Raw genomic sequence first — 14,280 nt, 5'->3', positions numbered from 1 at the left:
CAGCAACACAACTAGAGCATTCACAATACACCAAGCCGAGAATGTGGAAAGCACGGGGCCTATTACAGAGAAATGGTTCTTGGGTGAAATATAAACAGACAAAAACCCCAAAACTTTGATACATGTTGTGCAACATGAAGCCACGCTCTTTGGCCCTCCCAGGGCATCTTTACTGGCAGCGCCAAAGATGTGAGTAAACAACTTTTTGTCTCTTCAATATCAGCCATCTGGTAAATCTGTGCTGGTTATGTAATTACTGACAATGGACCACAATGCTTTTTTTTGCGTGTGTGTTTTTTACTAAGTCTATTCATTATCAGTATCGTCTTCCAATAAAGTGATTTGCCAGAGCTGTAGCCATTGCCGAAATGTGCTAGTTAATGAGCCGAATAGACAAAGAAGTGAAACTGTGTTTTTATTATTTCGATTGACTTTATTCCACATAATCAGGCAGAAAAACCTAGACATCATCTACCCTGTGGGGAAAAGAGAGCAGTGCAAAACGTCCAAAGTCTAGCTCTCATTATAAATTCATTATTCAGGGCTTCCCACATAAACAAGTCTCGGAGCCATATGCTTAAAGTAGAAAAACCTTCTGTAGCTCCTCAGAAACACGCTGCACCTCTTCCCTTCACCTACTACTCCCGCCACTTCTCCTCCCTCCAGTCATGTGAAACCCGAAGAAGACACTTGAAGCAGACTGTTGTTTTGAAGAATTTCCAGTCTCTCAGGTTAACATTTTCCACTGCGTGTCACAAGTTCAGCCTGTAAACATTTCTGTTTTGCTGTGACTGCTGCATCAGCTATTGAATTAGTAATGTACTTAGCTGTGCTGTGCGTGAAATAATATGATGGTTTGGATAAATGTTTATTTGCTGTTCAAGTCGTTGTGCGAGAGGTGACAATCAGTGACTCTGGAGATGCTAATCTCACGCAAGCAGCTGCCAGTCGCTCTTATCACAACCCTGTTCGGTATCACTGCAGCTCTGTCGGGGATGTGCTGCCAGGCCTCTGTCCACCTGTTCTGGTGAACAGCTTCACCTTCTAATAGATTCAGACACAGAGGAAATGCATTCTCCAGCACTGGGGATCAATACTTGTAATTGCACATGCTGTCAATGTGCAATATGGTTTTTCTCCCTGATCTCTTTCCTACGTTCTGCTAAAGTGCTGCGATAATCTTTTTGGTTTTAATTTGTCCACTGACATTATATAATGCTAGGGGTCTAAGTTCAGTAAACTGTAACATATCATACTACAAAGTGTGTATATAATGGTTTAAATTACTAATTAACATAGCAGAAAAAGTGTGTTTCTTGCAAGTCTTCTTGCAGTAACTCTTATACTGTGGGTAAACCTGTTTATTTTCTCTTTAAATTGTGCCACACTTATTTTTATGCCCAAATTTGAGCACACTGGCCCTCTTTGAGAAATCAGGAATTAATCAAGCATAACATTTATTCGCTAAAAATTTCAAGGATAACAACCATAATTGTATTTTAGCATTAAAACTGTTATTTCGATTAAAGCAACGTCTGCATCTTCATGCACACATAGTTTGACCGTTCTTGATTTAAATAATATTTTTGGAGGCAAAGGTCTTTTGTGTATTTATGTAAGAATATCTTGCCAATACATTTTCTCATTTCTGCTGTGAGTTAGTAATAACAGTAATAAGGTCAAAAAGATCAACCTTGGCATCTATGAGTAAGAACACTGGGAGAATTTAAAATTTCAAGTGTGGAAACTCAACTTCTGCCCTCAAAACTTTAAATTAGAGTTTAAAATAAAACAAAACAGGCTTGTAATGCAGACATCTGCAAAGTTTGATCCAATAAAAATGCAATTCAGTAACACGAGTGGTAGGTGGCTATATCAGCGAACATGCACACTTTTTGCAAACTTTTGTAATAAACACTTCCTGAAGCCAATGCAGGGGGCCCCGGGGCCAGAGGAGGTGTGTATTTTTATCGACACACACATGCTACAGGTATGTGTGTGTGATTATTATACAGATACACACCCATTAATGTAGCAAAGTAACGCTAACATTGCAGAGCTTTATCACCTCGTCACTCCGCTTCATTAAAGCTGAACCCTTGCTGTTTGAATCACACCAATTAGAGAAACATTTGAACACCTAGAGTGGAAAGATATTTACTGTATGCCTGAAGAAGCTGCAGGTTAGCGCATTCTGCTGTTTTCCCATTTTAGCGTGACCACTACTGCCACTGTGTCTGATAATTACTGGAAGGTATTTCATCATTTCCATGAACAAAAGCCTAATTAAGCCGCCTCTTTGTGCAGCAGGCCACAGCCATCCTCACTACTCCAGAGGAGGAAAACACCCTCCATTTTGGGGTCACAGGAACTTTACTTTTTAGGAAAATATCAGACAGCACAAAGTCCAAAAAAAAAAAAAAAGCCCACAGAGTCTAATTAAAGTAACGACATTTTACTTATAACTTCTCATCACTTTTTTTGGTGATGGTGTTGGTGGGATGGGGATTATTTGCCTTATGGTGGGCAGATGGAGTTTTTTCATACTGTATTGCTTTCCTTATGTTTTATTAAAGGTTGTGATTTAATTGTTCGTTCCTTCTGCATGAGCCGAGCAGCCATCTGAAATTGATACAATGCATCATCTGACATCGGGATCATTATCTGCGCAACGTGGCAGTATTCTGCTTCTGCTTCAAGAAGATGAAGAAAATATATTACAGTGTGTGCGTGGAAGTGTTTTTTTTTTCTTTCTCCTTCCGAGTGCTCGGAGTACGCGGTGATTTGATACAGAATGCCGAAAATTACTGTTATGAATTATCAGTATTTCTTTCTTTTTTTAAAAGATTTTACAAGTATAGTCATTCATCATTTAATTCTTCTGATCTCATCTGCTGTCAAATGCATGCAAACTGTGAAGGCGCTGGAATATGAACAGAAAGCTTTATGAGCCGCTGTTGGTGTATGGAAAAAAAAGCAAACCGCCTTTTTTCGTAATGCAATCATACCACCACCGAGTGTCTTTGCTGTCATGGGCATGTTTAGATTTTATAGATTATCAGTTATTATGATGACATTATTGGTTTTTCTTCCTCTACACTGACTGTGTGCTTGCATCTGTGTTTCCTGCAGTGTTTTTTGTTTTTCGTCTCCTTCAACCACAGCCAATGAACTGATCAATATTACCAGCTTAAAAAGAATCAGTTATTTTAACATATATTTTTAAGTAAATTGCTTCTTAATCATGCATCAAACTCTGTTTTACAATACTGTGCAGTTCAATTAACCAATATTATGCTCAAACAGTCGGTCTATTTGATTTTCGTGGACATGGAGGCTATACTGAATGTCAAAAGAGGTGCATTAGGTCATCTCTGGCTCTGTTATGATGTCATAGTGATGTTATCAGTGGTTATTTAAGCCTGGGCCTGAGGATTTGGATACTTTGATGAGCAGAGCTGTTTGTGTGCAGCTTAATGACACATATGCATTAGGTTTGTAGTAGTATTTTGCTCTAAGAATTTCCAACCTTTATTTTCTAAACTGTGGGAGGGTAATCCTAGCCATCATAGAAGAGGACATGGAGTACACCCTGGACAGGTTGCTAGTCTATTGCAGGGCTAACACGGAGAGACAGACAGCAATTCGTGTAGACATTCACAGCTACAGCATGGCCACTTTAGTTTCCACAAGGATGCTTTACTTGAAACCTTTAGAGAATTCCTCTTACCCATCAGTTACTCAAAACACTCTCCCTCTTTGTCTTCTCATTGCCATCTCTATTGAATTTGAATATTGTTTTGGGATGAATGCAAGAGGCACAGTATTCCTTCAAGTCCTGAAGGCATTCTACATTATGAATTAGGCATCACACATTCTTACATCCACATCACAAATGGCCTTGTGGAGTGGATTTCAATCTCACCTCGGATCCCTTCAGTGCAGCTGGAGGCTGACTGCAGACTCCACAGACACTATGTTGCTCACCTTTATTGCTTTACATGAAATGCCTGCTGTTCCATTCCTCCATGAGTGTGATCCTTTTACAGCGATGTGAAAAATGATGCCCGCTAAACCGCAACTGTGAATTATTATTATTACTATTAAATACAGCTTAAATCAAAGTGGGAACCCTCTTCAGAGCCACCTTTCTACTTGTACATCATCGGTAACACAACAGGCAGGTTTCTATTTGGCATCCAAAGTGAGGGTTGTAAGAAAAGATTAGGCATAATGCAGAAATTGCATGCAAGTGTGATATAAAGTCATATCACTCACTGGTGCGGTGCACACTTCTCTGCTCAGCTTTAGTCATTATTTACTTGATTTCCACACGAGTCCATATGTTCACGGCACGTTTCTGTGGCACAGACCAGCCAACCGGGCGGGCACAAGCACAGTGTAGGTGGGAGCCTCATGTTTGTGCACCACTCGGCTGTCAAAGAAGCCGTGGAAGCATGAAGCGCTGTCAGGAGATGCAGTCTAATGAAGGGATGTACTCTCGCCGAGCAACACAAAGGGAGAGTGACTGACTTGTTCAAGGCCTCTGTCTGGCACCTTTTCTCTGCAGGAGGGACTGAAGACATCATGCTGGATCATGCCTAGCCAAAAGGAAAAGAAAAAGAAAAAAAAGTTAAGGCGACTCAAGGAAAAGTTGTGCTTCTTCATCTTATTAAGATTCAAGCGCGCCCACGCTGTGTTAGTAGAAGGACGATTGATTCCAGCCTGTTAATCAAGAGAAATGACAAATTACAAAAACTTGCAGATTCTGTGAAATTTTGATGCTGTTTCAAATACAGACTAAATGCTGAAAGTAATAATAGGAGTAACAATAATGATAATTATAAACAAGAAGCACTCAGAGACTGCTTTAGCTATTATTTACTTGCACCGATGCAGCTCACTATCTGGGCAGTGTTTACTTTTAATAGAATTGTATTGTATTTTGTATATATTAATTTTGATTTCCTTGTTCTTTTTAAACTTTGTCAAGTTTGTAGTGCAGTAAAAACTAGTGAAAAGTGCTTTTGCTGTTTGCCCATTTTAATATACTTGACACGATTTAGAGCGTAATTATTTTTTTTATTTAGCTCTAATTCATGTTTAGTGTTCACTTAGCAAGAAATATTAAGTGGAAAAAATTTTTTTTGACCATAAGTCAATTTTATTTTCCCAAAGATATTAATACAATCATTCAGGAATTCAAATTGTTATGTATTTAAATGGTTATAATCTGTTACTGGCAGTGATGGGAATAAAGGGGTTACAAGTAACCGCGTTACTAACGGTGTTACTTTTTTCAGCAACAACTAATCTAACTAATTACTATTCCTATCGTTACAACGCCGTTACCGTTACTAACAAGAAAATGCGGTCCGTTACTGTTTTTTAACAAACAGACGGTTGAAGCTGTCTTCAGCTTACGCATCTTATATCAGTTGCACGGAAGTAGCTGACTATGTAAGTAATCTGGGCGCTACAGCTTTAAACAGCTGCAATCACTTTCTGGAACAACACCTGGAGCTAAGGGGACAAAACAATCGCATGAGTGCTGCTGTTTGACTGAAGAAGAATAAAGTAGTCGTGGTGAGACAATCACATGACCACTTCAAGATTACAAAGCAACAAGGTGATAGATACCAGTTTTTAAATTGTGTTGATAGGCCACGTAAAACCACAGTCATGATAAACAATATATACACGGTGTTTTTTCCTGAATAGTTTCCTCACATTTGCTGTCTAAGGACAGCGCAGCAAGCACTCTCTGCTTATGAGCAAAAAATAAAAAAACAAAACAAAAAACAGCCCGTTCGTGTTGGAGGAAAAATGTACCGTGTCAACCAATCAAAAATGATATGGCAACATGACATTTGGTTGTTTAGAGAGAGAGAGAGAACGGGCTGGAGAAAGATAGACAACAGAGAGAGAGAGGGCGAGTTTTGAGATGTGAGAGATTTGTGATATTTAGCGTGTGTGTAGTTAATATGTTGTCTTGTGTAGTTAGTGTGTAGTGTTGTGGATAGTTTTGTGTTGTGTGTCAGAACAATGAGCTGCTGTCTCCAAGTAGAAAACAGGAGTGATACACCTGCTGCTGTCAGACCTGCAGGTATCAGGCTGTGATGTTTTCCTTTATAGTGGACAGAAATATTTGGAGCAGCACAAATAATTTGTGTGGCCTCTTACTGAATGCAGAACAGCTGATTGTTCTGTAAATAGTTTGAAATGGTTATTTAAAAAAGCGTAAAAGGTAAATGGATGCAAAAAACTTTGTTGTTTGCAAAACTTGTGCATAGTATTTAAAAATTGACAATTTATATTTGAATTACATTTATGAAGTATGATTCAATAAACATGTTTGTGGTTGTTACGGTAAAAATATCACTTTTCTATTCGGATTTTATGGGGGTTTTTTTGTCTCTTTTTAGATCTATTGTGTTAATACAGTATATCAAAATAAAAACATAATTGTAAAATCAGACACGTGATGTTGTGCTGAGAAGGATGATACCAAACAAGGCAAAGTAAATCGTTTTTAAAGGTGAAATGTAGAGGAAACATCAAAAGTAGTGAAAAATGGCCGATTATACCCTGGACCCAGTGGGTTAAACATTTTTTTTCAAGTAATGCAATAGTTACTTTTCAAGTAATTCATTACTTTTTGAATCGTGTAACTCAGTTACTTTTTGAAGAAGTAACTAGTAACTATAATTTATTACTTTTTCAAAGTAACTTGCCCAACACCGGTTACTGGGATGTACATAACAAAGTCATCATAAAATTGATTAACTATTTTCAAAAAGTATCCCATGGCAACAGGTTCTACTCCGCCTGACAAGCTTTGATCTTTTTTAATTGTCCCACATAGCATTTTTATCACTTTGACCTTCAGATTACTTTATTGACCTTGAAGGAGAGGTCAAAGGCCAAATGTGATGTGATAATATGATTTTTTAAATCTTTGTATGATACTTTCTACATGTTCACAATACACACCACACTTATAAGAATCACAGCTTTTTCAGTTACAAGGTTTTTTGTCAATTTTCAACAAATTACAATAAATCTTAGGTTGACCTTGGTGGATGTAAGTCAGATCTTAATGGATTGTTACATCCCTACAATTTTTTTTATCAGAAGAGTATATCAATGCTTTATGAAAATAGCTGATTAGTGTAACTGCTAGTCACCTTATGCATTGCTGACTATAACAACATTTGTAGCATGCAGGAAAAAAAAGATATTTTATCATAGTTTAAAATAGAACACAAATTGAATCCAGGACACAGGGGTGAGCGTGTGCAGCTGTTTATTACAGTAATACAGACATTATAATGTAGGACCACTGAAGTTATATATAGTGGTGGCCAGGCAGCTGACAGTACAATACTCTAAAGCACTAAGAAAGTGTTACAGTATGAATCTGTCACTGCAGATTATAGTAAATAAAGAAGAAAAAGCCTAAAGCATGCAAAACAAGCTGCCACTACTTTTCTGTAACTTAACAAGCCCGTTTTATAATTTGCCTGAGTTGGCAAATGTGGAGCACTGCATGATGTAAAACTACCTTTGCTACATTTTCCTCTAGAAGAATATTCACTGAGCATGTCTGGATACACACAGTGGGTTTAAAAGAAGCTCGACGTGAACATGACTTCTGTTTGTTTACAAGAAGACTCGGGGGACACTTTTAAATACAAGATGAAGACAGAAGTGTTTAGATTGCAGGACACTGTCAGTGAAAGGCCGAAGCCTTATTGTATTATGTATGTGTAGCAGGTGGAGTCGCTACAAAAATAGATCAAACGTGTCCACGCAGGCAGGACCCGAAGAACCGTCGGTCCTCGAGTGAGCAAGAATCTGTATGTCAGAAACTGAAAGCAGACATACTTCAAAGTTTATTCAGTGCCATGTGATCCCTTGACAGGTCACATCGAGCTTACGCATGTTTGATTATTCTCCAGGCTTCCACCTGTATGTGAAGTCCACCAGACACGACAGGTATGCAGCTGTGCTTGATCCAGGATGCCGTATAGGAACCGGGATATTACTGTGATGTAATGTGGGAGCAGATAAGGCCAGGAAAGTAAAGATGTATTGATTTTTCTGTACATCAAGGTCGCTTCCTCTCTCCATGTATTTCCCTCTTTGGGAGTGTGTTTGTGTGTGTGTGAGAAACTGAAAGCATGGCACATTGCACACACGAAAGCTTTTTTCCTTGACTAAAGAATGTCTGATCTGAGGAAGTCACACTGTTAGTATCTTTGATGTTTTGTACAGTCACAGAGAGCGATTGAGAAATAATGCAAAAATAAAAACAGTTAAGTCACACCTTAATGCTTTTAAATGAAACTGATCAGCAACTTGGTAATAAATGCTGTCCCAAGTCGATGCATTTTTAACCAGTGCTTTGCAGCGTCACAAACATCTTTGCTTTGAAAATGTAGTCCTGTATCAAGCTTGTTCATAAGTGTGTCTACATCTGTGTGTGTGTGTGTGTGTGTGTGTGTGTGTGTGTGTGTGTGTGTGTGTGTGTGTGTCTTTAGTACATAAAAAAAGAGCAGGATCAGTGCCTCCACATGAAGGCTCCCTCCCAGAACCCCTGCCAGAGAGAAGCCAGCATCACATCTGTGTGGAATACTAAAATCGTGTCAGAAAGTGCAGGCAAATATTTCTGTACACCAGCTCTTCTCTACAGGGAATGAAGTTCACATAACTGCAGCAATCTCTATTTTTTCCCCAACTTCTCAGCCTCCTTCCTTAACGCTTTCAGTGTTTTTAGTGATCTCTCTGTTCAGATTTAAATGTGATATTGGACTGTTTTGCTTCAAAGGACGATTTTGTTCTCTTTTATTGCCCCATTTTTTGTCTTTTTAATGCAATGACCACTCCCCACAGACACACACACACACACACACTCTGCCAGCCTTCTCTCAGGCGAGAACCAGAGAGCCCCCACTTGCCCAGCAGCATCAATAATACAACTAGAACACCCCCCAACACTACTTGCTTCTAAAAATAGACCCTCTTTTTTCTTTAATATTTAATTTGCCCCCTTCTATCTTTCTTTCTCTTTCATTTTAGCCTTTTTCTCTATTCATTGTCTCTAAATAGGTGATGAGAAAAGATGTCAACAGATGAGTGTTTGTTTCCACCTTTCTACTTCCTACTTTCCATCAGTGACTCTGTTTTCCTGCTGTCCAGCTGCAGCGCTCTGCAGGACCCATCCTTTTAATTTGTATGTGAGTAAGGGCCAAAACTTTTAAACTAGTGTTTTTGTTTATTAAAACACTGTAGTTTAAAAGCACTAGATAGATAGATAGATAGATAGATAGATAGATAGATAGATAGATAGATAGATAGATAGATAGATAGATAGATAGATAGATAGATAGATAGATAGATAGATAGATAGATAGAAATTAAAGAGTATTAAGTTGTGTGAAAATTAAAGTTTTCACCTGACTCTCTCCACCCTCACTGCTTCCACAGGGATTAAAAAGATAAATAGCAACCTGGTGCTGCTAATCAGATCTAGGGATGGGTATTGATAAGATTTTAACGATTCCGATTCCATTTTCGATTCTGTTTAACGATTCGATTCTTTATCGATTCTCTTATCGATTCTTTTTTTTTTTTTAAAAAAGGAGAACACTAAGGTCGATTAGCTCAGAGCTTTGTTTTATATCTTCTCTTTGAACAAGATAGAAATTTAGGAGTAACATGGCCTTACAAACCCAACAGTGAGATCTTGAGAGATCCAGCCTACGGCTCTTCAATGGGGTGTCACAGGGTCCCCAGGAAAAAAAAAAATTGTAAATGTAAAATAATAAAATAAATATTCTTGTGAGACATATCACATATTGACGGGGTCGGGTTATGTTAAAAAGTATAAATTGTTATACTTTGTTCATTGGTTCAAAGGTACCCCACACTTCTTTTTTTGTTTGCTTGTTTGTTCTGGTGTATTTTTCATTTGAACTGTTACTCTGCCAGAGTACTCATATTTACAAGATGGCATTGAACGCCCCATTGGTGTATCAGGAAAACTATTTTGTACGTATGTTCCTTGAAGGGGATTGAAGTCGTTCTTTTTTCCACCGCAGCGAAGGGCTAGGAGTAGGAGAGGAGCTGCTGTATGTTTTTGTTATCGAATCGATCTGATTGTGAAATAAAGCATATGCAGTGAGAAAGCAACTCCAGGAGTCATCCCTGCCTTAAAGCTGCAACATTCTTCTGTAGCAATAACAAAGTATAACATAAATTGTTCTGTGGCAATTACACAAGAATATCCAGTAATGTCCCTGCCTACAATTAAACACATTCACTTACCAAAAATCGGGGGCATCTGCTGTGGCAAATGGGTGCAAGCCTTTGACCACAAACTTAGACACTGCTCGGTGACATTAGTCTATCCTGGCCTGAAAGGAGACGCTACCGGTAGACTGCAGCGAGAACTGCCAGCGAGCGCCAGCCAGACTCTGTCTGTCTCTCTCATCATGGTCACCTACATGTACAGTAATGGCAGGTCTTGTAATAAGGCAGATTGCGCTAACATAATATGCACTGTTAGTTGATTATTTACCTGCCGCATTAACGGGAGAGGACGTGCAAACGTTAGCGCTGCTGCTGGGTTGAGAGTCACGAGTCCGGAGCGGAATTAAAAACGCGTGTCATCGCGTGTTTTGTGAGCAAATGCTTTCGCATATTCGTAGTGTTTCCTCCCTTAAATGAAATATCTACTTTGCAAGTTGCCCTGTTGTCATCGGTTCTCATAAAATATAATCAAACTTTTGAGCGTTTGAGCCGCTTAGGCGCCGTGTTTCCTGCCAGGTAAATGACGCTCCGCAACGTGGTGACGTCATTCGGGGCGACTGGAATCGATAAGGGAATCGTTTGCAAAAATGGCAAACAATTCCAAGGAATTGAAACAGTGGGAACCGGTTCTCAACAAGAACCGGTTTTCGATACCCATCCCTAATCAGATCGAATGCACTTGATTTACTGATCATCAGCAAGTGGGAGAACCTCTACAAAGCAGCATTCACCTTGCATTGTGCTGGTATTGTGCAGTTAACACACACATTAAGGTGTGTGTTAACACAATGCCAAGGAGGAAACGCATTGATAATGATCTGAGAGAAGCAACTGTTGGTGCCCATCAATCTGGGAATGGTTATAACGCCATTTCCAGACAATCTGAAGTTCATCATTCTAAAGGTGAGAAACATTCAAGACATCCCAGCAAACTCACCCCAAGATCAAACCGTGCAATGCTCAGAGCTACATCAAAGTCTACAGACCTCAGTTAGCATGTTAAATGTTAAGGCAAAGTAAATTAGGAAAAGGCTGAACAGCTGTGGCTTGTTTGAAGGGGTCGCCAGGTTTGAGTGTCCCTCTATAAAGCACATTAAATAAAAAAGGCACAAATGTCTTGGCATGAACATTTGCCCACACATCTGGAACAATGTCCTTTGGACAGACGAGATCAAAGTGGGGACATTTGGACACACTTCCATACTTGACCTCATACCAGCTGTTAAGTACGGCGGTGGTGGCGTGATGATGTAGGCTTATTTTGCAGTTGCAGGTGTTGTAATAATAACCCAGTAAGTCCAGACTTCTGAAGCAACACTGTAAAGACAAATGGACCAAAATTCCTCCCCAATCATGTGAGAGAATGCTAAAGATTATTTCAAGTTATGGCGGCTAAATGTGGGTCTAAACTCTTGAATCATGGGGTGTACTTAATTTTTCACAGGACTGCAGATGACTGCAGTGCAAAATAGATTGTTTTCTTCTCTTTAAAAAAAAACTAAACCATTGCTTATGTGGAATAATGCTGCTGCTAAACTTCAGGCGATAATTATTTAGAGCTTGCATTTGATTAGTCAAGCATTTCCTAAGATGATCCTGATACAGCAGCTCCATAAATACACATTATTAGGTGTTTGTGGTTTAATCTCTACCAGCCAAATTTCCTCACAGCACAGTTTTTGTATCCACCAGAACTAATTTTCTAATCTTATCATCCCTGTTTGTAGCTCATTAATATGCTGCTAATTTGATGAATTCTGTACCGGAGATATTAAGGGTTCCACACAAACAGCACTGCAAAATAACATATTACTGAGTAAACAACCGTGAAGGCTTTTGTTGTTAAATGGCAGATGTATGGGAAATCCTTGTATTTAATTTCTATTCCTGGACTCATCATACTTGTGACTGATCTGCTGCTGTGGTTTAAAATGACTGTTAATCATTTTTAGGTTCATTTCTTTCAGGTTTCAGGTTTCCACTCTAAACTCTGTGTATACCATGTCTTATAGCAGGAAAAGTACACGTAGTAACAGGTAATTATGACTTTGATTTCAGTAAACTATCCCAGCAAAGAGAGCAAGAAATGCAATAGTTGTAAAAACTAAATAATAAGGCAGAGGATTTACATTCAGATAAGTTCATCTTTATTTGAATGATCAATAGATTGAACTTAAATATTCCTATATGAAAAAAGGGATTGAATTTTAAAAAAGAAAGAAAGAATATAAATAAAAGGTGAAGCTCTTACTTCTGTTTGTTAAAAAGTACAAGAAAAAGATTCCTTGCTTTCTCAGAGTACTTCTCAAACAAGATGGGGGAATTTCCTACTGTGACTGTCTGTAAGCTTTAATCTGCCATCACAGCGACAGATCCAAGCAGAAGGGAAATGCTCACAGAGAAAATCTTGTATGTTTTCAAACCAAAAGCAATCGTGATTCATGCATTCTCGGTTTCTCCGAGAACAGTTCATTTCCCATTGAACAAATACGGTTTTCATGTGGGAGGCGATTTCAGGGGTGGCTGAGTGCACCTTACCCAACGCTGGGTGCACACGTGCGTTTTCCTGGGCGGCTTTTAGTTTTGTGCCCTGCGCCCGATGCTGCAGTTCTGCCCATGAGACTCCTTTGACCCCGCCTCAGACCAATGGAGGGGAAAGAAGGGAGGAGAGGAACGCTCTGCTGAGAGTTGACTTACTGTTTGTTATGTAAAGTGTCCTGATGGGGCACAAAGGTGCCAGCTGATGGGCAGAGAGTTGCTGATGGTGGTTTCAGCTCTGCTTACACATCAGTGTCTCCTTTTGTAATTTAGATCTCTAATAAGCAGGTTTTTTAAATTAACACCACCTCTGGAAAAACAAATACAGCAGTTGGATGGATGTGAAAAAATGACTTTAATATAGGATACAGGAACTAGTTTCAGCGGCATATTTAACTTCATTTTCTTCTGTTTTTAAAGTTATTATTCTCAACACAGAATAGCCTTTACCTTCAGCGTGTTGACTAATTTAGTAAAATTACAATTTAGCTTTTCACGGTGCTCATTATTCATCTCTTTCTAGTTTCCACTCTGATACATTAACTTCATACGATAGTAAACAATAGATTAATTCTCATTGTTTTAGCCTCATAAATCATTCCAGATTATTGTCTTAAGATGTTGGCAAACACATTTTCACCGGCATCGTCTAATGAGGTGTGCAAATTGGTTCTGGCAGGCAGGATTATAGGCGCATTTGTAGTAGGCCACTGTGTCAGGATAGAGCTTACCTGAGCAACATCTTAATGTGATGGATGAAGATGGACTAAACTCAAATGGTGTTGCTTGCGATGAAACGCTGCACAGAATTCCAAATCAGGTGTCCAGAGAGTAGAATGCACAACATTGCAGCGTAATGCATCATTACTTCAGCGCTGCATCCTCGTTTTTGATATCAAATAAACTTTGATAGCGAGGAAATGTGAGCTTTTCTAGTCAGTCATTCAAAAGTATAAATAACAGTGATGTGAGAGCAGATTCGTGATACCAGGAGGGACTTTTCTAAGGCACTGGATCCAGCAACCTTCTACCTACTTTAAAATCAATCACAGTATAAAGCTCTCTGTTCTCGGAAGACTGAACCTCTCACACAGGCTTTCTTTCTTCTGCTAACCTCAGAGGGATCTGTCTGTTACCAAGTCAAAAGTTTGAAAACTGTTTTCAAATCTAAATCCGTGGGAGAATATATATTGTCTGGCAAAGAACTCCCTCAGATTCTGAGCAAAACTTTCTGAAAGCCCTTGGCGCGGCAACTGAACTGGCATTAATGAACGTGCTCGCCATGATGCCATCCTCTGCTGTGTCACCAGTGTGAGAGTGAGCGGAGGGGTGCTTCCCCTCCACCTTCTTATTATTATAATGCATCAGTGGCGTCTTTAATGTTTTTGTTGCGACACTCAGATGTAAATAAGTTATTAATGTACAGTG

Source organism: Astatotilapia calliptera, chromosome 4 (genome assembly GCF_900246225.1).
Source record: "Astatotilapia calliptera chromosome 4, fAstCal1.2, whole genome shotgun sequence".
Classification (NCBI taxonomy): domain Eukaryota; kingdom Metazoa; phylum Chordata; class Actinopteri; order Cichliformes; family Cichlidae; genus Astatotilapia; species Astatotilapia calliptera.
This window is presented reverse-complemented; position numbering follows the sequence as displayed.